This window comes from Egretta garzetta, unplaced genomic scaffold (genome assembly GCF_000687185.1).
Source record: "Egretta garzetta isolate BGI_Z169 unplaced genomic scaffold, ASM68718v1 scaffold188, whole genome shotgun sequence".
Lineage (NCBI taxonomy): Eukaryota > Metazoa > Chordata > Aves > Pelecaniformes > Ardeidae > Egretta > Egretta garzetta.
In genome coordinates, this window is record NW_009260622.1 from 3,073,347 (window position 1) to 3,099,008 (window position 25,662).

The following is a 25,662-nucleotide window of genomic DNA, read 5'->3' on the forward strand; positions in this document are numbered from 1 at the left end:
TACTGAGCCCACCCCTGCTTACAAGCAAGCAGAGAAACTGTCCTGAATCCTGTCATCTGCAAACTGTACTAGAAAGAGTATGTCATATGGTTCAGATTTGGAGAGCTGATCAAAATGACACAATTTTAACAGGAAACTGAGACATTTTGGAAAACTTTGCTTCTGATTCTGAACAGAAAGCCTAAAGTTTTAGAAATTTTCTACCAAGCAGGAATCACAAAGGATGCACTTCAGGTAGAACAAAACTACTTTCTGAAGTTAAACACAGGTTGATACCTAGTACAGACCAATTGCATTGACACAACTGTGAATAAGTTTCCAGGCTGCTCTCAAAACCGTGAGTTCAGGGGTCCCAGCTCCCACATGGGCTCCCCTGGCTGTATGCACCCCGGAGCATCCCTGGAGCAGGATGGCAGCTCCTGGGACCAGGCTGCACCACAAGAAGCTGTAAAAACCTTTGTCTCAGAAAAGTCCAAATGAGGGAACAGCCAAGCTTGCAGCTTTGCCTCCTAAGCTAGTTTGTGAGTACGTATGCAGCTGCTCAAATGGCAATTAAGGGAGACATTGAGGTTAGAGACTGGTGAGCCAGTGTGGGTGAAGTAAAACAGATTTAACTTGTCTGTCCCTTTAACCGAGTCCAACCCCAAATCCTGCCAAGGATTCAAAAACACTTCTAGTTAAGCATTTTTCCATGACACATGCCTTGCAGTTCCAGGGTTGGCACAGAAACAATTCAAAGAAAGAAGTTGTTTCACTGTCCTAGTGGAGAAGCACAGCTAATGGGGGGGAACTCTCCTGTTTGAAGATGCTTTGTTTCATGCACTGCTTAAGGAACCTGGAGAAGTTTCCAAATTCTTGTGACTTTTTTCCAATTGATTTTTTAGGATCCTAATCAAGACGCTCCCTCTTCGTCTATCTGGGATTTTTTTCTTGTTCTTTTGCAAAACAGGTATATCTTTTTCATCCAAACTTGAGAAATGAACAAAGCTACCGAGTGAAAGAGTCACAGAGGTGAAGATTCTTCACTCTGGACAAAACCAAGAAATATCTAGTGAGACAGCCCTTTATGAAGAGATTTGCATGGCGCTCTGTCATTTCTGATTATAGTTTTATTGCATTATTTGATCCTCTAGCATAAGGGGAGATATATCAAAGATTACTACAAAGCAACTGAACAATGCAAGATGACCCAACCTTAAACCTACCACTGCTCTTTTCATACCACTGTATCCACTGACCACTTACTCTGCACAGAATGAGACCCCCACCTCTTTCTGGACAAAAACACCATTAAGGGTTGTTCTCCAGGAGAATTGTGCATGACACCTAGGACTGCAAATAAAATGGACTTTTCAGCCTGGGTGGTAGACCCAACCCTTTTCTCCTTTAGCGCTCCCTGTACAGATATTACACGCTTTCAGTCACAGAAGACAGTAATAACTGCCCAAAATAACTGCAGTCAGGCTAGACTTTGCCACATCCTTATACTACTTTATCTTGTGCTGTTGGCATATCACCTGCCCACATGAATGAATTCCTGCTTCATTAAATTTTAATTACAGTTTTTCCTAGTGCCATACCAAAGCATTGTGAGCTATGCATTGATGTCTGCAAAGTGCTTGGGAATTTTGGGCAGCAGATGCAAAGTAATTTATTGAGTGGTACATTATAATCTATCTAGGCATATCTATAGCAGAAGGAAAGGAGGGTGAACACTGGATTTACCAACCTTAAACTTTTGCCACAGCAATAATGAAAGTTTACTTAAAACTTTAGTTTTAAATAGGAATTTAGATGCAAATTCAAAGTCTTTAATTACAGCTAAACCATACTTTGTCTGAATTACCACCTATCAGCAACCTGAGTGAAGGACACTCCTAAGATGTCCTAGAACAGGAACACATGTAAACATGTCAAAAAAGTGATTGCAAAAAATATTATGCAATCTAAACATCACAAAACTGCCAGCTTGTCTTAGACTGTTTTCAACCATCTACCTACATTCATTACCATTTCCTTCCCCTGCCAGAATCTTTACTGTTTTTAACAAAGTGGACAGCAACACTAAACAGCACTTGTCCAACTAACACTTGCCTTGGTAGTCATTTTACCTCTGACTGAACCACAGAGGTTGTTCTTGCCGCAGGGAAAATCTGCACAAAATGGTCACTGAGCACTCTGGGCTTCAGGAGAAGATCCATTTCACTCTAGTGACATTAAACTACATTTGAACTTTAGAAAACCTAATTTTCTTTTAGATCAATATAGTCAATACAGGTGTTCAGGGAAAAACAATTACATTTGCTATACTTCTGCATTTCATAACCTACATGCTGACTGTTTACCAGCCTACAAAAGCTCTTCTCTTCTCATGAAGGAGGAAACATTAGTGATATTCTACTCACAGAGGGGGGAAAAACACTGACAATGGACACAACCTTTACAGGAGTAAATTGGAATTATTTTCTCCAGCAACTTGAAGCACTGCTCTCACCTTGAGATTCAGGAGGAGTCAAATGCTCCCCCCTCCACCCCTCCCACTGCCCCATCTTCTGTATTTGACAGTTAATTTTCTGGGATATTAAAACAACAAGTATTACTGGTGCCACAGGTATCTATGTCAGCAATCTGTGGATCAGCTGGAAGTTCTTTAACATACAATATTTTTCTATAAACCTAGCAACACTGGATTTATTGAGACAACTGTCAGCTTCTCAGTGAAGAAGCTATATCTTCTTAAACATTTGTGCAGTATGTAGTAAAACACAACCTTGATCCTAATATAAAAAGTGTTTGGGTAGGAGATGAAAGGGATGGTTTCTTGAATCAGAAATATCCTAGGCCAGGAGATAGTCATGAAAGTGGAATCTTAATATTTACTTAGGCTTTCAGCAGCACTGGATTTGCACTACAATTTATTAGCTTTTCAAATATTGCACCATGTACCTGGATACTAAAACATTACCCACAAGAAGTTTACCAGAAATGTACTGTATCAGAACAGTACTTATTTTAAGCAAACATCTGGGCTTGATTCTGCTCCATCTGAAGTCAAGATTAAAATATTCATTTCCATATTAAGGGTAGGATTTTTCTTATACACAAGAATCCAGGAAAAGGAAAGAGTTGTCACAGGCCTCAACTCCTACCCTAAACCAGCCCAGGAACAGACAGGTCTGTTGGCAGCATGGGAAAACACTGCGTGAATATTATGGATTCCTCTTTCAATAACGGCCTCGTATCCCCATTACTAACCCAGCAGCTGGAGCACTGTTAGCTACAGAGGTCTCCAGGTGGTCTGCTGAAATGATAGGATAAAACAGAGTGCCAGTGGATCCTATGAACAACAGTTCCTATGTATTTTACATGTTCTACACTTTTTGGAAAGTCTTGACAAGATGTAACTCAGACAATTCATGGTATGGCCCAAAAAAGTGTACTAGCAAGCCTTCTCCCTGCTCACTCTGCATGTTGAATCATTCTTAGTCTCATAATTTTTAGTTCTGAAAACTTCAGCGTAGCTGAAGATTCCTTAAAAAACAATCAGATGTTATTTACACAAAAAAAATTCCCCCAATTTTATATAACATCAGGCCCAGAAACATGCTTGGAGGAAGTGCAGTTGAACGAAAGGGAATGTGAAAGGGCAAAGCGTGCCAAGTACCCAGAGTCTCTCAAATGGAAACGCAGGTCTGGCATGCTGCCTTGGAGGAGCCAGAACAGGTGCTGCAGCAAGAAACACACAGTTTGTCTTCCAAGGCACAGTTCTCATCAATAATAGATACCTCTTAGCCTTCAATTGGATTTCTCCACCATTTAAAGCTTGATTCAGCCTGTTCATTTTCAGCAGATATTTTTTTCCCTTGAGGAGCCCCAACACTTTGTTGTCACGGTTCCTAGAACTTCTTTGCTGGCGCTTGGCCCAGACAAGTTGTTACTGAATGCATGCCTTTATTATTCCTCAACAAGACAGAAGATTTGACAATTCTGATAACGAACAAAAATTGGATGCTCCAAGGAACACTGGCTGCTCCCCACATTCTAAATACTTAAAATTATACCCTGAATATTTACAGGCCTCCAAACTGAATTTGCCTCATTAAAAACTTCAAGAAAAAAATTCTCACTGCTCTTTTGCAGAGAGGTTGTGACATCTAAAGTCTTTAAGCTAAGTATTTCAGTCTTGTAAAAAAACCTAGATATTCATCTGGAAATGGTCAGTGATGATGCATTTATGAGTTAGAGTTGCTAGAAACCTACTGATTCCAGGCTTAAACTGTTGCCTGGTCACCTGATGTGCCTCTGGCCTTGTTTCAAAACCATTGTTTAGGTTAAGCAGCTTATTTCTCTAGTTTTTACCTCTTCGTGAAGTTACACAGGTAGAGTCTCTCTCTCTGCTATCATTTAGCTCAGCTGCACAAGTCACACCGAGATATAATGCACAAGATTGACAGATCTCATTACTAGTTTCCAGATACCCCAATTTCTCCTCATCAGACTTGTCTATACCAGAAAAGCCTGCCAACCTAAAAAACATATGGTTTTCCTTAGCACACTTGGAGACCCTATCGCTTCCATGCACAAGAGCACTCCAAACAACATATGGATATGTAATAGATATGTTTTCTAGCTGGCCATAATACCAGCTTAGCATGCATGAGTAAGTAGACTCCACACAGCTTCACCAGACATACCCCAGAATATTCTCCCATTATTGCCCTGCTGTGAATTCCCAGAGTTCCCAGGATTTGAGTGACGTTGTGACTAAAGTGAACACAGCCAGAACAAGCAGGGGAGAAACAGCAGCCTGAGTTGGGCAAAGTACTAAGCAACAGTAAGACTGATCACAAACACTTCCCTCTGCTAAAAATGCATCACCACAGTTTGTTTCAGCCCTATACTCTCTCCCCCTCATTATGCCTTACCTGGAAAGTAAAAATACCAGGATTTTCAGAGAGCAGTTTCTGCACAAAGCCACCTCGGTGCATTTCAGAATCGCACAACAGTTGCTGTTGGAAGGGACATCTGAACATAGTCTAGTCCAACACCCCAGCTAGAGACAGATGCTCAGGACTTTGTCCAGTTGGGGTTTTAGTATCTCCCAGGATGGAGACTCCTGTGCGCAACCTGATCCAGTGTATGACTAGTTGCACAGTAAAAACTCTTCTTATACTCAAACAGTTCTTCTATTTCAGGCTGTGCTCATTGCCTCTTGTCCTTTCACTATATATGGCTGAGAGGAGTCCAACTCCATCTTCTTTACTCCCCCACCCCACTCCTGTCAGGTATTTCAGGTATTTGTACACATTAAGGTCCTCCTTGAGCTTTCTTTTCTCCAGGCTGAAGACTCCCTTCTCTCAGCCTCTTCACCCACCCTATGATTGATGGACATATATACACACATATAATGCACTACGGGCATTCCAGAGCTTTTGGCATAGAAGATGCAGAGTCCAAATGTAGGGACTAGAAGATACCTCATTTATATTCTTTTTGTGTACCTTTTGATTATGCAGTAAAAGTTATATCATTCAAATTGTACAGCTGACAGCATGATGCAGAGTTCTGAAAAATAGATGGAGAGAACAGTCAGATGTCATGAGAAAAACAGAACAAACCTTAAGACATTTTATTAGTAATTTTTACTCACAATAAATAACAGCACAACCCCTATGACAACAACCACAGATGATAATTTGAATTAATGAATCAGCTTCCCTTTTAAGAAGCTGTTATCCAGGAAAACCACACTAATATCCTTGTGACTTTGGTGAGAGTAGGACCTAGTCTACAACTTGCTGTTTAAGGGAAAGACTGACTTGGAATTTGGCTTTCTTCACAAATTCTGTTCAGGCACACAGAAGATAGTACAAGCAAATGGTGAGCTGTATTGCCAACCACAAACTCACTCAAGAAGACCATAAACAGATTCAGATGGTATTTCAATAAATGGCCGAGTCCTGCACAACCTAATAATTTGTTATGCCTTTACATTCACCATGAAAACTAATGTTTTCAAAACTAATGGTCAGAGTACTAAGCTTCTAGCCAAATTCCACCTGCAACCTATTATTTTGCTTGTGAATTATATTTACATCTGGGAGTCAGAGTGGAACGTTCAGAGTCAATGCACAACAGTGGCGTTGCAGAAGGTTTTAGTGCACAGTTGCACCCCTGAGTTCCTTAGCTGCTCTGTGCTGAAGATGCCAGAGAAACCATTCTCTCCAACAGAGGAAGAATTTGTAATATACTGTATGCTGCCACGTTTATGGTATACCTTAAAGATTTCACATCATAGCACTGTGTAACGTTAAGCTCATACAAAGGACTTAAGGACCATAAAGTAATGGGAGGCTTTGAAACCAATGACAGAACCTTAATAGAATGGATTAGAATGAAAACAAATGCTGCTGTGAAGAGTTTGTGCCCTGAAACAGAGCATTATTCTCTACTTGCAAATATACTTGGTGCTGAAGACAAACTTCTACTCACATTATTGGTTTTGAGGTTTGCAAGCATTTTAGCCAGAGTTGCCTGTGGTAAAAGTTTGATCTCTTCAGTGCTACTACATTCTCAGAATCAAGTCAAATCCAATAACACGATGCATCTTGCAAAAAGGATTGTTTCAAACATATTTCTGAACAATTTTCATCATTACTGTTGAAGAAGAGAGGATCAGATAGCAATTGTACTGACTACCTAGGGTTTTTTCTATAAAGCTGTAGAAAATTGCATAAGACAAGGACAGTAACTTTACACTGCCAGTCTGACCACAGATCTTAAGTCTGTATCAGCACCTAGTAAACATGCAATCACATCAGCTTTTTTGCAGGAGGATGAAAGTGAGAAATATGAGTGCTGGCCGGGCTTGCAAATTCAGAATTCATGTTATCTAAGCTGCAGGCAGCATCAGAGTTACTGGAGGAGTTAATATGCAGTTCCAGTAACTGCCAAGCAAGTCTATATAATCAAGGGAGCCATTTAACTTGTTAAAAGTGAGGAACATTCCATACCAAAGTGCTGCCTTTCATTTATGCCCAAAGAAATCCTTCTAATAGCTTCTAATAGCAATGTTTAAAAGACTTTTCTTTGGAGCCCACTGTAACACACCTCTGTTCTTTTCATCCTCTTGCAAAGCCCACTACCGAGAGACCAAAGCTATAATTTCCTCTGCTTGTAAGTGCTCCATAGTTTATCTGACCTTTAGAAAAGACATTCTTTTCCCTCACCATACCCTTTAAAGCAGCTGCTTTTTTCAGAGCACACCCTGTGGTCCAGGACCTCCTGGTACCATGGGAGTGTGACAGGCAGACACATCCCGCAGTACCAAAGACCACACAGGATCTCCAAAACACTGCCTTGCTTAGCAGGGTGGTGGCAAGCACACAAGAAAAACATTACTACACATGCAGAGCAAAGAGCACACCAAGCCTCTGCCATGCAGTTCTGTCACCAATTGCCCCACTCTTGGCCAGCGCTGCACTATTCAGCAGTACCTGGCCCAGATTCCTCCCATCTAATGCCTGTTATTAGCCCTGTGTGGAGCCTTGAGCAAATCACAGGGACCAGCTATTACAAACGCCCCCCTCGTGCAGCAGCCTGGCTTGTGCATTCTCTTGAGGCAGCCTGTAATTTCTTCGAACATAGGAGGTTATTTACAAGCCAGTCAAGCTCATTGTTAGACCAAAGCATTTGCTGTGTACCATGCATGTACAGATCTATGCAAAATAAGCCATCTAAAAAGGGCTTTTACAGCATTATAGGTTCTACCCCCCATGCTTGCAAAAAGAGAGCACACTTGCCATGAAGGAGCAGAGTTCACCTGGGACAATAACCATGAGTCAGCTCAGAAGTCCAAGGGACTTGCCATGATGGAGACTTGATTAGATGAGCAGTGCCCCACTGCTCCCAGCAGGTGCCCTGGTTAGCAGGTCACAGACTGCATGGGAGCTGGAAACTCTCCATCTTCCCCATGGATGCAATCCTGCATTTGACACGTTTTTGACCCTGAACATGTAAGCCAGCCATACACATCTCCTCAGCTTATTTATACACAGTAACCTTAATTTGCACGGATCCTTTTTATTTGTTTACTTGTTTGTTTCCTTACAAGTCAGGCAGATAAATAGCTTTCTTTTGTGTATTTACCTCTTAAAACCTACAAGTCAATGTCTCTCAGTTTACCAGACTGAGAAATTGCAATTTCCTTTACACTAATATGTTAAAGACCTTTATTTAATTAGCTTACATAGAAGCCTACAGGATCCCTAAATTAAAAAGTTGTCCTACCATTGCAGAGTAGAATTATGACTTAAATTCTGTCATAGTTAAAAGCACTAATTGCTGAGCCTGCCAGTCCTCAGAGCAGTCAGCGGAGCCTGGGATACTGAAGTGAGGTGACAAGAAATCAAGAACCGATTTCACAGAGAAGGTGCCAGGAGCTAATGAGAGACCAGCTCCACAGCCTAGGAAGCACCAGAGCTCTTCCTACACTTAGCATTAACCACATAATTTGCAGTTCAAAGGTTTTACGAGGATCAGAGGACTGTATCTCCCCATTCGAATCAGCAGGCTTTTAGCAGAGACTGCTCATGGAGTAACTTGCTGACAGAAAAGGAAATGGCTCCTCTTCTACCAGAGGTACTTCACAACTGATGGGCACACCAGTGGTGTACCTCCCCTGGACTCTGCCCACTATCACACACAACTCACAAGAAGAAAGGGTGACATCCAGCTGTAGATGCTCAAGGGTTTGATTCCCATCTATTTACTCCATGTTTATTTGCAATTAAGCATTTTAAAAGCAGCACCGTGGTCATCCTGAACACTTCCACAAACTCCACTATGAGCATTGGTTTTAATCAGTTCCTCCAACAGATCAAAACAAACTATTTTTATTACATGACATTCAAAGCCAACAGTTAACAAGACTAAGACTCTTTGGGGTGATATATGGGAGAGAGATGTGCTGAATTAATAGAAGGGTTGGGTTTTAGAGACCTGTTGAGCCACTGACCAAGAGCACAAAGAAGCTGGGGCTGAGGGAGGTGCCATTCACTCTGCTGTTGAGTTGTAGCCCATGTGCTTTGGGGATCCAGAGATATAACGCACAGGCTATACTGCAGCAGCACGGATGTAATGAGCTTTCAAAAGTAAAAGTTTCCTCAATGATTAGAAGATGGTCTCCTCTGCATTATTATGACAACTTAATGCACATGACACTACCGAGTTGCAGGCTGATACTGTCCAGAGTATCTGAGATTCAGAAGAGAAACTGTCTTCATTTTTCCATTAAACTCAGACAGCAAGTTTCCCCACACACGCTTCTGATAGGGAGACAGGGAAAATGCCAGATTTCATCAACAGTAGACTAGTTTTTTAGTTATTCCAAACACCGTTAATTTGTCATCTTCCTTTCAAACTTAGCTACAGCCAATAGCTTGATGGTTGAAACTTCCCCCACTCTAAAGAGTCTGACATTGTCTGGGTGCACAGGAAGGGAAGAAAGGATGAAGGAAAAACTAAAACTAAACAATCTTCTCCAAAGGCTGTCACTGAAAGTTTTCAGATGCATTTCTCCTTCTCTGAAAACCCTGGCTTAGCCAGGGTTCGCCTCTCCCAATTAAAGATCTTTGAATAAGAAAGATGGGCACTTTATATACCTTCTATATAAGACATAGAAATTTGTATATAAACTTAGGCTTCAACTCCACAGTCCTAACTGCAGCCAAACAGTATATTCAATGACACAGTATTGATACTTTACCATATTCATGTTTTATTTAGCATGTGCTATCCTGGCTATATGATTTCAGTGGATTCAATCCAATATGTAATCTCCCTTTAAGAACACTATTCCAGAAAGGTAGTTACGATACTTCTATTTCTGTTTTAAACAGACACCACAGTCATGTACAGTATTTGAGGCCTTTGGATGAAAAGACATTAACAGCAGGCAATGATTTAAAGTGTATTAACATTATGTTTTGCTAGATATAGGACTTTAAAGGTATTGTATTTGGATCCCAAACTTGATGCAGTCATCTGAAGAACATGTGAATCTAAGACTTTACTTTGGACCCAACTTTAGCTATAGCTGATCCTGCTAGTTTCTTTAAAGAGAAAACATATGGAAAGCTAAATTAACCTAACAGTGAGGTATAGTAAAACCAGACCAAACAAACTCCAACATCATTCTTTAATGGATAGTCTCATGTCACTATAATAAAACAAAAATACTACTACAACAACAAAACCCAGACTAATGAGAATCTGGGCCAACTTTTTATATTGTAACTCAACATCCCCTTCATTAGAGTTTATTGAACTAATTAATTTGGTACAAATGCTGGAGCAGCTTCTCAATTTCATTAAAGAGTTCGAGAATGAAAGTTCTTAATTGTCCTGGAACCCATTTTCAAACACAACGAAGCTCTTGTCTAGACACATAAAAATGAATAATCTTCCTGTTTGTGTCGGACACAAACTTCTGCTTTTTCTGACAAACTTCTGTTCAGCTTCTGACAGGGCAGATGTTTGTTTGGCAGATGCTTTCCAGACATTAGACACATTTATGTAAACATTACAAAACAAAAAAAAATCCAAGTGTAGTATAGGGTCACCTCATCCTATCATAGGGACAGAAAGCTTAGTACCTATTAATCACCAGTGAAATAATTCCAACAGCCCCATATATACAAGATCTTACTCTAGCACTAAAGTTTAGTGCAGCTGCAAGTCTTTACACAATTATCTTCCCTATAAAGAAATTGCAAAGAGCATTAATGATTATAACATTTCATTAATTAGTAGCAAATACAGGTGAATCAGACCAAGCAACTCAATAGAACTGCTAGTGCTCACAGCATGCTAATACACTGCTAATTAAAAGGAATGCTGATGGTCTTAACTATATTGGCTTGCTTAAGATTTAATTCATATTTTACCAGCCCATTTTTCCTATTCAGAACATATACCAAGCAAAGATGATAAAAAGAAAAATAAAGCCATTCCATTCACATTTGTGAAGATAAATTCAGCATTTTAGCTTCCAGCTCATTCTGCTTTCCAAATTAGGATGTGAATGTGAGAGAAAGACAAAGAAAACGTACGTGGATGTGTGCACACATCCACATACAGAGCCACATCTCTTTTTTTGGGTAGGAAAGGATTTGCTTCTGGGAAGTCTTATTTGCTTGCAGACGCTGGCCCAAGCTCACCTCCAAGATGTGAGGTCCTGGTTCAGACCTCATTTGTGCTCAATGGTAAGCATCCTTTGGGATGCATATTTATGAGGAAATTAAAACTCCTCTGCAAGCATCATAGTTTGAAAGTGTTCTCCCAGCCGTCAACACCACAACACTGCAGGCATTTTGCTGCTGCTTCTCCTGCTCACAGTCCAAGTCTCCCCGATAGGAATGAAAGCACCACCGTGCATGAAGATAAGAAAACTGACACCACCACCATCACAAGAATCACATCAGAACCTACTCCAGAGTTTCTCCTAACTTGGAACAGTATCTGGTTTGTACCAATTCAGAGATTAAACTAACAAAGAAGCCACAAATACAGTGCTAATTAAAATACATATTCTTACCTCTTTGTATGTTGAATTTCACAATATTCAGCTAAAAAAAAAGCATGTGCTTGTATCTTAACCAGCCTTTCCTGGCTAGTTATGTTGCAGCTACATTATACTACAGCTTTCCTATAGAGCTGAATGCCAGTTCCTGCTCATCAGGAGCACTAGCACTCTCTGGCAGTGCGTGACCCTAAAAGGGACAGCCTGACTATCTTCACAGGAATTAAGTACCACATAACAGAGCCTTTTCAGGACTTTTTTTTCAGTTGTCATTTGAACCACTGTAAATATAAATGTAGAATGCCATTTGGCCAAGCTAGCTTCTCAGTCTAATTTTAAATAATCTTAGCATTGTAAATATAATGATGGTACTGGAATAGTTGAGAGGACCCTTTAATAGAAGAAACTCACTTATGCTTGGCAGTGGGCAAGGATAATAACCATTCCTAAGTGTTTGCAGCCTGAGAGAGTCAGGTAAAAGCTGTATAGGTGACTAGATGGACACCAAACCCAGAAGAACAAGATTTCTGCATAATCTGGTACCTCTGAAGCCAGCAACAGGGATTTGCCAGCAGTCTGCAGAGCTTTGTCTTCAGGAGTTTGGGAACAAATCCTCAGAGTGCCTCAGTGTTCATAAGACTTCTGCCTCATGAAGTGTAAAGTTACAGAATAAATCAGTGAATCACTAGTTTGGATACGTATCTCCCAAACAAGGTAGAACTACTATATCACTGCATTAAAAAACCAAACAAACAACACACCACCACTCAGCAGATCCTCCCATCTGCTTTCTTCTCTGCTTGGATTGCTTCAGATATAACAGAGCTTCTGAACAAGTTGTGTGTGTAACAATAAATACCCTGAAGAGCTGTTGAACTAAGATTCAGAAATTGTCAAATAGAACCTCGTGAGGATTTACCTAGAGGCATAATAGGGAGATAAGAAACGAAGCTATTTCCATTTTTCTTGCTAGAAATATTTCAAAGTATTAGGAAAAATATCTAAATATTTTGAATATATTAAACAAAGAAATGCTTTTAAACAGTACAGAAAATTCCACTTCACATAGCAGTTTATCAGTCCTTAATTCATCTCCTCAGTCCCACTTCAATTCCCTTTCTGCAATATTGTTTCCTTTAAGACTGACCATCACCAGGAACAAGAGCTTTCAAGTGACTATAGTAGAGTTGCACCTGAGAACTTACACCAATACCAAGTATGTAATCAGTCCTTCCTATGGACCAAACTGAAACACACAATCACCAATTTACTATAGTCAGCCAAGGACCTCATACTATTACAGAAAGTGCAAGCAGCTCACCATAACCAAGTCACTCTTCAGTGGTAAAAAAAAAATAAAACATTCATCTGACTTTCCTAAGATGATGCTCATAAGAATCCACATCCATGTGAGCTAACCAGGTCTTTGCCATTTACAGCAGTTTGCTTAGAAACACTGGATCCCTGCTGTTAACCTGTCTTCATAACAGAGTTCATTTCCCCTAACAATCTGGCAAAAGGAAAGAGGTAATTGCTATATGCATAGCTGCTCAAGTTATTTGCACAGGCAGTAGGGTTTGTACCAGGCAAGAAGCACAAGCGTATCCACACGGACGAGATGCACAGCGACAGTACCCCTTCCTGGATGGGTACTTTCCCATGGCACATTCCCAGGGAAAGATAAATTCTCCCCAAAAAGAAGACTTCTCTAGAATCTCAGCCCCTTTATCTCCTCAAGAAAAAGCAGCAGCAAAAATTCTTCAGTAATTACATCTTTTCCAGGGGAATTATCTAGTGATGGAGACATCTGAGGAGCATAACCCCTCCCAGTGTAGTATTCTTTGAAGAGCTGAAATCCAAATAAGACCATGCCTGGGAGGGAAAACTAAGAGGGGGAAGATGGAAATAGATGCATTAAGAAGGACAAATGTTCTGTTGGTAGACAGGTTTGTGATGAAAGGGGGATTACGATGGCAAAAAAATTTTAAAACGACTTTAAAACAAGGAGAAAAATTCTGTGTTACAAGAAACAAAAATAAACAAAACTGTCCTGGCAGAAAATACTGTGTCTCTACTGAGCCCCTTACATGGCAAATCCCTCAGAAATCCCAGTCCTTTGTTTGGATTTCGTGTTACTTGTCCTCACTTGGCAAGCACTCGGTACATCTTTGTGGTTTGCCCATCTTTCCCTTTTATCTTAGGGAGTTTCTCATTTGTTTTAAGATTTTGGGGGGGGTTGGGGGGAGCACAGCCTGGCTTATGTCTCAATGGCTTTGCCAAGCAGGCAGTAAGTCTCATACATTGACACCAACAACTAATCCTTCCTGTATTAGGCAAAAAACATCTGACAGATCAAGCTTTCCACTACTTAGAGCAGCAGGTAGATGGGTATGTGCCCTGCAAGAGAACAGGCCCAGAAAGCATTGTTCGGGTGACTAAACCACATTTTCTATATATGAACTGTTACATTTTATTTTTGATTAAGCTAATAAATCTACTTAATTTACTCAGAGCACACCAAGATTTTTCTCCCAATGGACAGGCTCTCTCTGCCTCCTCCAAGCTGTATGAAGAACCAGCTCCACCCTTCAGATGGACCATGCCTGGACCAAACCTACTCAGGGAGCCTTTCATCCTCCTGAAAAGCAGCTGCCAGGAGGAATATGCGCAGTGCATGCAGATGTGTTGGTATTTGTGAACCAGACTGTCGGCTGTCAACCAGCTATTAGGTTGCCCAGGCTTGCTGTTACACCTTCAGAGAATTGTGGGTTTGGTTCAGGCACAAAAATTCTGTGAGTGCTTTGCACTACAAAACTATCTGAAAAGTGATGCCTCAAGTTGTGCTGATAGATTAAGTTGCTAGAGAATTTATGCTGCTTTAGACAGGAATATATTACTTCACCCACTTTATCACAGGCACCTTCTCTTGAAGAAGCCACCTGCTCCCCCTCCGTTATAATTCCAATGCTAGGACAATATTTGGCATGGAATTATTAGGCAACAGTAAAAATGCATTACTCCCAGGTCTCCACATGTGATAAGCTACTTAACCAGTCAGCTATTTTTAGCTCTGCCAAGCAATCAGGATGCTGTTCACAAATATTTCACCTTAAAATATAATTGCTTTCCTCAGATGACATTGTCAGGCTCTGTTCTTTTCACCTTTAATGTGAAACTTCAAGTAAAAAAGGTAAGGTGGTTTATTGAGAAAGTAAAGACCGTTTTTAATGGTAGAGAAAAAATGAACATATAACAGCCTAAATTCTACTTTAATGATACCAAGTGATTATTACCACTCTCTGTGAAAAGATGTTGAGACTTAATGGATGTAACAGGGAAAAGGCAAATTGGTCAAGAATGATGAAAGGAGCAGTGTTGCCCATCACCAGGCATTTTTGATGAGACCTTGGAAGAAGCCCTTTTCGTGGCTACAACCTCAAAACCACACGAGAGCCTCAGCTGATATAAGGTCACGTCTTCAGCATCTGCACTGCTTGCAAGAAGCCTTCTGCCTTCAGAATCCATTGACTGCCCACAGACTGCCCTCAGAGCAGCTCTCACTCTGCAGATCCCAACCTTAATAGCACAGTCTCCAATATCAAACCATCTACTTTTTTTTTCCAGCCAGACTCTTGCCCTGCTACTATCTTTCCCTTCTCCCCTCCCCTCTTGATCCCCCAGATCCCACACTTACCATCTCCTATACACAAATGCACTTTCACTCTCCCAGTCTTAGAAAGCCCTTCTCTGAAACACAAATTTTTCCTCAAGCTGTCCACTCTCCCTAATCTCCACAAGTCCTAGCGCTTTGATCTTCTCAAGCTTAGGACAAATGAGACAAACTGAAGTTTCAAGATATTTGCAGACAAGTCTGATTCCTGCTCTGAGCTCTGGGATGTTTATGTAAGCCCAGAGAAATGCCATTTAAAGCAGAGTTACATTGGGTGTCACAGAGAATCACTGAGATAAGCCCTAGGTCTGCTATTCATAGAGTGACAGGCTCCTTAATGGAGCAGAATAAAAAACCTAAACAACAGAATACCAAATGATCAATGTCTATCAAGACATTAGCTGAAGAATCAGGCAATAGCCTATGTCACATTTGTGTTACCAGAAAGCACAATGGGCGCAGTTAACCTTGCAAAGTGACAAATCATTGCTGTATCACAAATCACCTTCATCCTCAGCACATTTTTTGACTGTCACAGACCCATTTGCAGAAAGGATTCATCTTTATCTGAAACCGTAATTGAATGCCAGTAGTTACCTTGGTGACATTTAAAAAATCTATCACTGTGCTTTGCTGTCAACACTTTATAATACAATAAAGTGCCTCACAGAACAAGTCAGAACACAGCTTAGGAAATAGTTCCTATGACAACTATATGAATTGAGGAGATGGCAAAGATCCCAAAATGTCAAATGGACAGTAGTAGGCAGGTAAAGAAAATCCAAGCTAAAGTCTGCACAGTTCCTAAAGCTGTGCTGAACTGCAGCTGGGAGCCTGACTCCAGCCATTTCTGTAATTAAACAAAGTCTCCAATTCTCTTGGTACTCTAATTTTCACTGAAACTGCCAAGAACCCTGAAATTTATTATGCAATCAATCCAACTGATTTCAGCAGACCTCTGTTGGGACTAATCATTAACAATGAGGGAGGAAGAACCATGCTTCCTGTGAATATTATTTAATATCAGAAGTACAAACAAGAGTGGGGAATTTAATTATCAGTCAAAATACAGGATTCCCATTCTGCTTATGACAGCATGTCCATTTGCTTTCAGATGCTGGAATGGAGCAGCACTAGGATCACATTCATTACAGATTTATTGTTCATCAGTCACCCAGAGACAGATTCATTTCATTGTCACTGGCCTGCAGCTACATGCTCTCAGTCTAACCAAGAAATATGGAAGCCCACAGGGTCTACCAAAGTTGTGCCCCCAAACTGCAGCCTGTTTGCTGCCCGAGTGTCCCCTGACTCCTTTTCCAGGAAGGAGACAGACATCTCCTAAGGAGGTGTGGGGTCAGTGCCATCCTGACCCACAGTTGCTGCACTCCACGCATGGCATGGTCTGCACCACTCAGCACCACACTGCAGCTCTGCCCAGCTGGGAAGAGACCTTGGCTGAAGCAGAGGATTGCTGAGGAAAGCCCCCCACACAATTCTTTCCTTAGAAATCCTGTCTCCACACCTTCTTGCCTTTTCCTTTCTCTTTTTAGGTTTGCTTGGCCTTTCCTGCCTCTTCCAGAAATATTTATTTTATTAGAGAGCATTTTCTACTTGCACAAGGGTGACTGAGCGTATGACCCCACTAAGTACACTCAAGTAGAGAGATGAATTCTCAAAGTCTGAGCCTCAAACATGAAACTGCTTGGTAGGAAGGCTTACAAGCCAGAGAAACATGCTGCCTGCTTACTTAAAGGAAAGTCCAGTAGATGTTAATGTCAAAACAGTGACTTGGTTCAGATGCTAATGAGCCCTTTAACAAAATCAGGAGAGGGCACCCTCCTTTGAACACAGTTCTGTTGATAATATGGGGAAAGAGGGACCTGCCTCAATCAGAAAGTGCAGTGTGGCTTTTTGGTGCTCCCTAGAAATGCAAGAAGAATTTTTGCCATTTTCGTTGGAACTTCAACCTGAGAGATAACAAAAAGATAAGCAAAACCAATAATAAAAACATGCCTGAGGAAGATAAACAAGGTAAATGAAGAGATTACATTCTTGCCCTCCAGTAAAGTTTTTCACCTTAAATCCACCCCGAATAAAGATAATCTTGCCACTGGAGACCACAAAGAAAAGTTATTTGCATACAGAATAGGCTCACAGAAAATTAAACTGCTGCGAAAAACTAGAGCTTATTATGCGAGAAATGTGATAAGCTAAAACATACAAAAAATCCTCCTTGAGATCTGAGCAACACAAGCTAAAAATACCTCTATTGCATGTCATTTACAAATTCAAAGAGTTGTTTAGGCTGTGTTTAGATTGTGATCAAACAACACTTGATACATTTTTTTCTACTTATGATTAAAGATAGTGCCGGATTTTAGGTGTTCTGATTGCTTTCCTCACTTCATTTTTATTTCTATTTTTAACTTGCACTCAGTGTTCCCTGCACCCTTGCTAAAAGCAAACAGCAGCATTGGGAGGGGACCAAGGGAATGTATGGTTATTGCGCTCATTGGCCATTCTTCCAAACGAAAGGCAAAAGCCTCTGAGCAGGAGCTACTGGACAAGAGCAGTCTGGAGAGCACATCCCTGATTTACACAACAAAGGGTTGAAGACATTGTGTTCCCAGCCTTTATTTTTGTTCATGCACATGCTCTCATCTGGGCTTTGCAGGTGCAAACACCAAGGCAGACTATTAGCCACCTGCACACACCTGCCCACTAGTCCAAAGCACATTTAAATGCCACATCTCTCATGCCAAATAGGTTTCTAGGCTCTAATGCAGCAAGCTACCAAACTTACAACATTTTCTGAGAGTCGCAGGCATTCAGCTTTGCTGGCGTTATGCCACACAAGGTAGCATCATGGTCTGAAAGTGGCCCAGCTTTGGGATATGTGAAAGCTAGCCCACGGGCAGGCATCCTGGAGCTGCACAGCAGAACTGCTGTGCAGGTGCAAGGGTAGGTGAATTGAGAGTCTCAGCACGACTCTTCAAACTTTCCCTTCTGTCAAACTGCAAAGAAGAGTTCAGTGCTGTGCTGAAAGATTCTTGAACATAAATTACCATCATTTTTCTGTTACGTAACATGATTTATCCAAAGCATGCACTGGGCTCATTCCAGTTTCCACTGAAGTCAATAGAATTATAAGTGTTCAGCACCTCTGAAAAATCAGGACATGCTTATTCATGGGTATAATTTATGGTACCCAAATTAGAACATTCTGTCCTTAAGTTACCAGTGCAGAAAAGCATGGCTTCTTACTCCTTTCCCTTCTTTAAGGATATTAATGGAACAATACCGAAAATTACCCCCAGATCTTCAGTGAAAAGCCTGGAACTGGTCAAACTTTAAACAAACCGTAACACAAAAGATCTGAGATACTGGCTCCAGAAATCTCTTCTGCCCATCCATTAGATCAAATCAGCTCCAACCAAAAATCTTTGTTTATGAGCCCTTACTTCCATGAGGTTTCACAAAGGAGTAACAGCAACAGAGATGTTCTCATACAAGCATGTTTCAAGTTATGCCTGAAGAAACATCATCTAGCAAGGTCATCTGGAAAGCCAAACCAAAAAGCCATGAGTTAAAAGGAACAGAGTAGGAAATCTTCCTTACTGACAGCTCTGCTCATCCTAGTGGCCATTGTCTCAATGAAGTACTATTTACCAACCCCTCTTTATACGTCTTTTGGACCTGAGCCTTCATTCCTTCTGGATGTGTTCACAGCTTTTGCTGATCAAGGATGGGCTCTGCTCAGTGGCATCTAAAGCAAGCCAAGGAAGTCCTTTTCCTTCTCTGCATTGCTAAGCAAGATCTTTCTCCCACCTAGCCACTAAGGAGCTTCCTAAGGTTTTGCTTTGCAGAGCAGGTAGGCACTAGGTCAGCCCTGCCAGCCAGAGAAGCATACACTCCCTCACAGCATGGGGAGAGAGGAGTTAAGTGAAACTCTTGGGCTGGGAATACACCAGAGCCAGCAGGAAGATTATATTTTCCTTACACCAAATTAACAGATCTTGTTTTTATCCGGTCCCCTGGGCCCCACACAGAGGATGGGCAGATGGATCCCGCCAATCTCTTGATACCACAGTTGCACCACACAAATGTGCTTGAAGGAAAACTCCCGCAGCACTAGGAACAAGGCTATTATAGGAGTCCAGAAACAACAGCTTGTGTGTTCACATTTCTATTCCAAGTTTCAGATTTCTTCAGAAAACAGGAGGCCAATCTAATCTTTTTGACTTTGAATCCCTTAGAGGAGGGCTGCCTAACCTGTTTGTCAGGCTGACAAGGAGACACAAACCTTGTTCCCCTCAGCACTGCTCCAGACCAGACTTATGCCAGGTCCACCCTTCCTCCCCAGGCTCTGAAAGTCAAAAGGACTTCGCAAGAGATCCATCTGCAGGTGATCAGACAGCATGAAATACATTGATTAAACAGAACTGGCACATACTGTAGAAGAGCTAAAAACCCAAAAGCAGCACCAAGTTTTGCAATTGAAGCATTTAAGTTAAAAATATCAGGCTGGTGGAATTACATAAACTCTAATTTTTTAGAAGTCCTTAAACTAAACAGTCCAAAATGGCCTAAACCACACAGCATACAAGTCACCTGATGGGGAGACCTGAAAACAGTCATCCAGAAACCCCTCAGGAGATGTAATTTCCATCTCACATATTTGAATGAAGGAAAATGTTAGGCTTCATGTCTAGCAGCATGTGATGAGAAGGCACTAACCTTCAGAAGGAGCACTTGTTCAAGAAATGGCATTTCTGGATCAACATATCCCCATTTTTTTATTCTTTCCTTCATGCCTTCCAGCACTCATCTCCTCCGCCCACTGAAGCCACCTTTGCACCCTGCCTTCCCCAGCTCCACCAGGTAACAAACACATCCCTACACCACAGGTTCGTGGTGTTAAGCTGTTAAGCTCCATTTTTCTTTTGAAGTTCTGCCCAGTCAAGGATCAGGTTTTACAAGTCCCCTCCAACCTGAAGGTAAAGATATAGTTAACTGCAGAATTTAGCCCAACACTGGAAAAGCACAGTGCCCCCGTGTTCCTGGGGGTCACACACAGTCGTTGCTCCATCACACAAAAGGGCGCAGAACAGGCTATTTTCAGAGTAGTCAGCATGTCCAGGCTATTAACAAGGGGACATTTCTGTCTCTCAGGGAGGCACTATGGACCTGCTTCCTTTTGCACTTCATTTTGCATTTGTGCACCCACACCACGTCCCTTCATTCTCCTGATGTCTGAATCTTAACATGTATTGTTTTACAGGATGTGTAAACTGGTTTATCCACCACTATTCCAGGAACAACTTCCCTCTCCAGCCAAGCAATGTATGGCCTTTAAGCATTTCCCCCCCAGAAGGAAAGCCTCTAGGCTAGAAATTGGATGATAAACCTGGAAAAGCAGAGAAATTTCTGAACCAAATTTATTTCCTGGAAGACTTCCCCATGAACTGAAAAGTACAGTTAACAGAATTAAAATGCTTTTCCATATTTCAGCTAGTTTATAGGGAAAAGGTGATTGACTTCCTCACACCCTACTTGATGTCTATGAAACCTGTAGAATCCAAGTCCTTCTCAAAGGCTCTGGACTCTCCAAACAAGGTGTAAACAGTGCTTACAACAGCTCCCTATACCTGCAGCTTGATGTAGTCAATGATAAAATTACGACAATATTTAACAGTACTTATTTCATGGGAGGAGGTGGGGGAAAGCTTTGTAAAGCATGGTGAGGTGATTCATTAACGCAGTGCTCTAAGTACAGAAACAATAGGGAACTGTTCTTTTACGATTGCTAACCCATTACTATAGTTTTGTCATCTGCTCAGGTAATGCAGTGCTCCAAATCAGCTAGCAATTAAAGCCACAAGAGACAGGAAATCCTTTACATTAAATCCTCCCCTCCTGCCAAGCACCAGTGAACTTGTGGTAGTTTCATACCAGTGTAACTCAGTAGTACTGGCCCAATATACACAGCAAAGCCTGAAAAATAACAGAAGAATCTTCTCCAGCTCAGAAACAGCCTTAAACCCTGCATCATTTTTGAAGAAGGAAGTCTCATATCTGCAAGAGAAGAGATCTCTATATGAAATTGTAATGAGGTGACTGATGATTGTTACCTTGGTGACATTTAAAACACCATCACTGTGCTTTGCTGTTGGCACTTTATAACACAATAAACTGCCTAGGAAAAGAAGTCAATGCATTACCCAGAAAATGAGCTTCCATGACAGCGACAGCCTTCTTTACACCTAAATAGGCCTGATGCCATCCCTTGACCAGCAGACCCTTTTGAGAGGCTCAGCTTACCTGGCAAGAGAGCAACTTTGTGGGTGTAACTGACTTCAGACCTTTGAGTGTCACCAGAAGGATTTGGCTGCCAGGGTTGTGACATCTCCACTGATATTTTCACTGTCAGAGTGACACTGCTAAGGCTGGGAGGCTAACTCCTGGGCTTGCAAACCTGAAAGCCTAGACCAGGCTTTAACAGCCAAAGCATGTTGGAGAGAGCCCAAAACAGAGGCAAAGAGCCCCTGCAGGTGCCTTTGGGTTGGAAGAAGCGTTATTGCATGACACAGCAGAGCAGAATGAAAAAGCAGATTCAAGCCTTGCTTTCAGAAAGGTCATTCTTGAAAGTGACCTTAAAAAAGCCAATCAAAACCTTCCCCCAATTTTAAAGTCCTGATGACCATTAGGATAAGTCTGAATGATACAGCCTAGTAACGCAAGTGAGTATTTGTGGGTTTTTAAGTGTGAAAAATTCAATCCACAAAATACAAGAATTGACTGATTTCCCAGAGAATTAAGGGTCTCAAAATTTCAGGTACAACTACTTGAGGAGTCCCTTGCATCAGGCACCATATAACATTTCTATCGTCTTAATTGCTACTCAGAAGTCAGTCTGCTGTCAGAGCCAAGCAGATGGGTTTAGTGGAAGACACGCAAATTCTGTACACTTCCAGCTATGCAGTCTTGAGTACAATGATCTGTTTATTGATTTCAACACACATGTGGGTGGTTTAACTTAAAAAAAGTAATATTAGGTATCATGTGTTACAAAGTAAACTTTTCACTTACAGGAAAGTTGTTTCTATAGTAACTAATGTTTTTCTGGCAACACATTTCACATTAGGGTTGCTATAGAAACAGAACTATAGAGATGTGTTTGGCAAATAGGTTGTGAATAGCTTTTCCCCCAGCCTACCGCACCCTCTCCACCATGTCTGCCTAAGGATGAACATAGCACCCTACCCACTGTGTCTACCCAAGGAGACTCCAGTTATTCTCTTAGCAAGAGTGTTAAGTGTTCCCTGCCCACATGAGAGCATAATTTCCCCCATATAGTTTCATGGCCACATCTTTCAGGAGTAAGTGAAATGCTCAATTCTGGATCAGGTTATAAATCCAGACAAATTAGAGCTGTTGTGCAGGAGGGTACCAGTGGAACACCCTTGTTTTAGGAAAAAAAGTAAAATTACTGCGCTGGAAACACTGAGCAGTTAACCCCAGTTACATTCATCCTCATAGAAACCTCAGGGTGTTGCTGGTACATGTCAAAGGGACAATTTATGCCAGGCAGAAGACTGAATCTCTATGGTTTTGAGCATATATTTAGGTTTAAGCATTCCCAAGGGTAGCATAGAGACTCCCACTCACATCAAAGAAAGTCTGCAAAAAGATCACAGCTATAATCTGGCATTTACATAGTAGCTAGGATTTTAATTACTATTTGTTCAGTACCTTACTATTCATTCAGTAACAGCCATATGTACACCTTCAGGACTATCACTGTTCCTGACCTTTGCTTTTCCTTCTTTCCCACTATTTCATTTTTCACTTCTCTTCCCTGGTTTTTCCTCACAACTCCCTCCACTCTTTAACTCCCCACCCCACCAAGAGGTGGATGCTAATTTTCATTTACATAAGCAGCCCTTTCAGTCTTTACCTGTTCCTCCTACTTGACTAAGAGCTAGAACAGACATCCTCCTCTGGATTTGGCCATGACAGTCCTTGTTAATACAGCTCATTTGCCAAACCAAGACAGGGAACTATAGCACAGGCTGGTCCTACAAGAGAGAGTAATGAGCAACTGGTGACAAGCTGTGAAACACAGCTGTTTAGAAACTCCACACCACAGCTGTTTAGGGCATGCACTTGCTACCCCTTAATGTCTGTGGGTGTCTTTCCAGCATGGAGATCAGCAATTCCAGAGGCACTAAAGTGGGCTGAAGATGGCTCCTCTGAGTCACTGCCTTCCAAGGCTTTGTGGATTCAGGAAGCCACCACCGCTTCATTTTACACTCAATTCTCTACTGCACAGATGATCACGCAAACAGCAAACCAGCATGTGTTCACAACATCCAATCATGCCCCTCAAGTCCTGTGAAATAGCCCCAGCAAGGCAATGCACAGCTCTCCTGGGCACAGTCCACCCTGATGCACACCAAAATGCTTCACCTCCTGGGTAAGTGTCCACTGTCTACCTCACCTTCTCTTAGAAAGAAGCTTTGCTCCTTCAGGCAACTTTTGGTATCTAATTCTTGGTTCAAACATTAGAAAACCAAAATCCCCTTTCAGAGATGCCACAAGAAGGGTAAGAAGCTATAACTAATAAACATACTCTACTCTTATCAGAGATAAATAGGCTCGAAATTTATCACCACATCTATAGTATCTTTTAGAGATCTGTCCTCTCCCAGGACCATCTTTCAGACAGAATCTGGTCAAGCAACTTAAAAGAATTTATATGGAAGGAAAAGGAGCAATGCATTCAGGTGTCATTATGCATAGGTTCCAAGTCAAAACCTGGTTCAAAAAAAAAAAAGAGACAAAACACACATGATGCTGAGACTTAATAAGAGCGAGATTGAAATTTCCTTGCTAACTCCATTCTAGTGGTGGCTCTAATGCTTTTTGGCTGAGGGGGGTGACCAGGCTCAAAGGGCAACTGCTCAAGCACTGTACAATTCCCTTTTCCATAAGTACTTCCAGTGCTGGTTTATGTTCTCCCCTATACTCAGTATGTTGTGATGCAGGGCTTGACACTGGCACATGTCATCTGCACTTCGTACAGGGGAAAATGTCAGTTGGAGCATCATGAAGGACTAGTGCAGACAGACCCACCATCCCCAGGGGAAGAGTCATTTCTGCTCCATTCTTTATAGTGATCTACAAGAAAATGTTGGACTAGGGTTATGTGATCAAACCTGGTTCAGCTCATTCTTCAAACTGCAGCATCACTGGTTATAGTATTTTCAATTATTTCATACTCCTGTGTATGCAAAGGCATAACACTGAATATGATACCCACCATATTTCACCCTCTGCCCCCACCTACCTGTTATGAACAGAAGTAGCAGGAACACAGCTCTTGGTACATCATTCTGAAGTGTTACAACAAGACAGTCTAAATCCAACCACCTTTAAGGAATAATTTTCAGGAGCAGAGTAATAGCATCCCTGTTTCTACTAAAAACTCAATAACACAACAATACAGTCTAAAACAAATATGATAAAATGTAACTGGGGTAGCTCATCACTAGGGTTTTGAAGGGAGCACCCTGTACCAGGCATGAGAGGAAGGAAATAATATCTGAGCTCTGAAGAATGCCACTAAAATTCCAAAGTAGCATTATTGGGTTATTATACAGGCCTGGGCAGCAATTTGAGAATGACCTTAAAATTTCTTTGCTGACAGGTTCTGTGAGTTACAGTGAGTTTTGCTAATTCATATATACAGGTCTCACTCACCCTGCCCTCTGTTTGCTTGCAAAGCCTTAGGCTGGAAGCTGCTCAAGCCAGGAGTTGTTTGCACATGCCCAGGAAATGCTAAATATAATCTGGACAATATGCAGAAAAATCATTTTTATGAACTTTTTAGGTCAGGTTCCAAGTCTTTGCTTGCACCTAAACAGCATGAAGTAGATGGTGAAAACCTGTCCCAGATACAAGCCTGAGCACTACTGCAACTTAACCAGCAAGTTTAAACTGCAGTCCTGCAAATTTTTTCTACCTCTTCATTTAGATCTTTAAAATACTTTACCTCACCAGCTCCTGCAGCCTAGCTGAATGGTCTCCCCAGCTTGCTTACCCCAAGGCAAGCACAGTTTTCTGCAAGTTTATGAAGAATTTCATTCAAAGAGAATGACTAACGACCAGTGCTGGAAAGCCAGGAAGAGATCAGCCCAATCCCAAACCATCTAAATCTACAGCACTTATGAACTGATTAATATCCTCACTAATAAAGACAAAAATAAGTCTCACTAGAATTAATTAGCTCCTATGTCATCATAGTTGCTCCATAGTTCTAAATATCTCCTTTTGAAACAGCGATAAAAGTAGGTCTTAAAATACGTATCTATTCATTTGTTTGGTTTGGTGCACAGCCTCTTGGTAA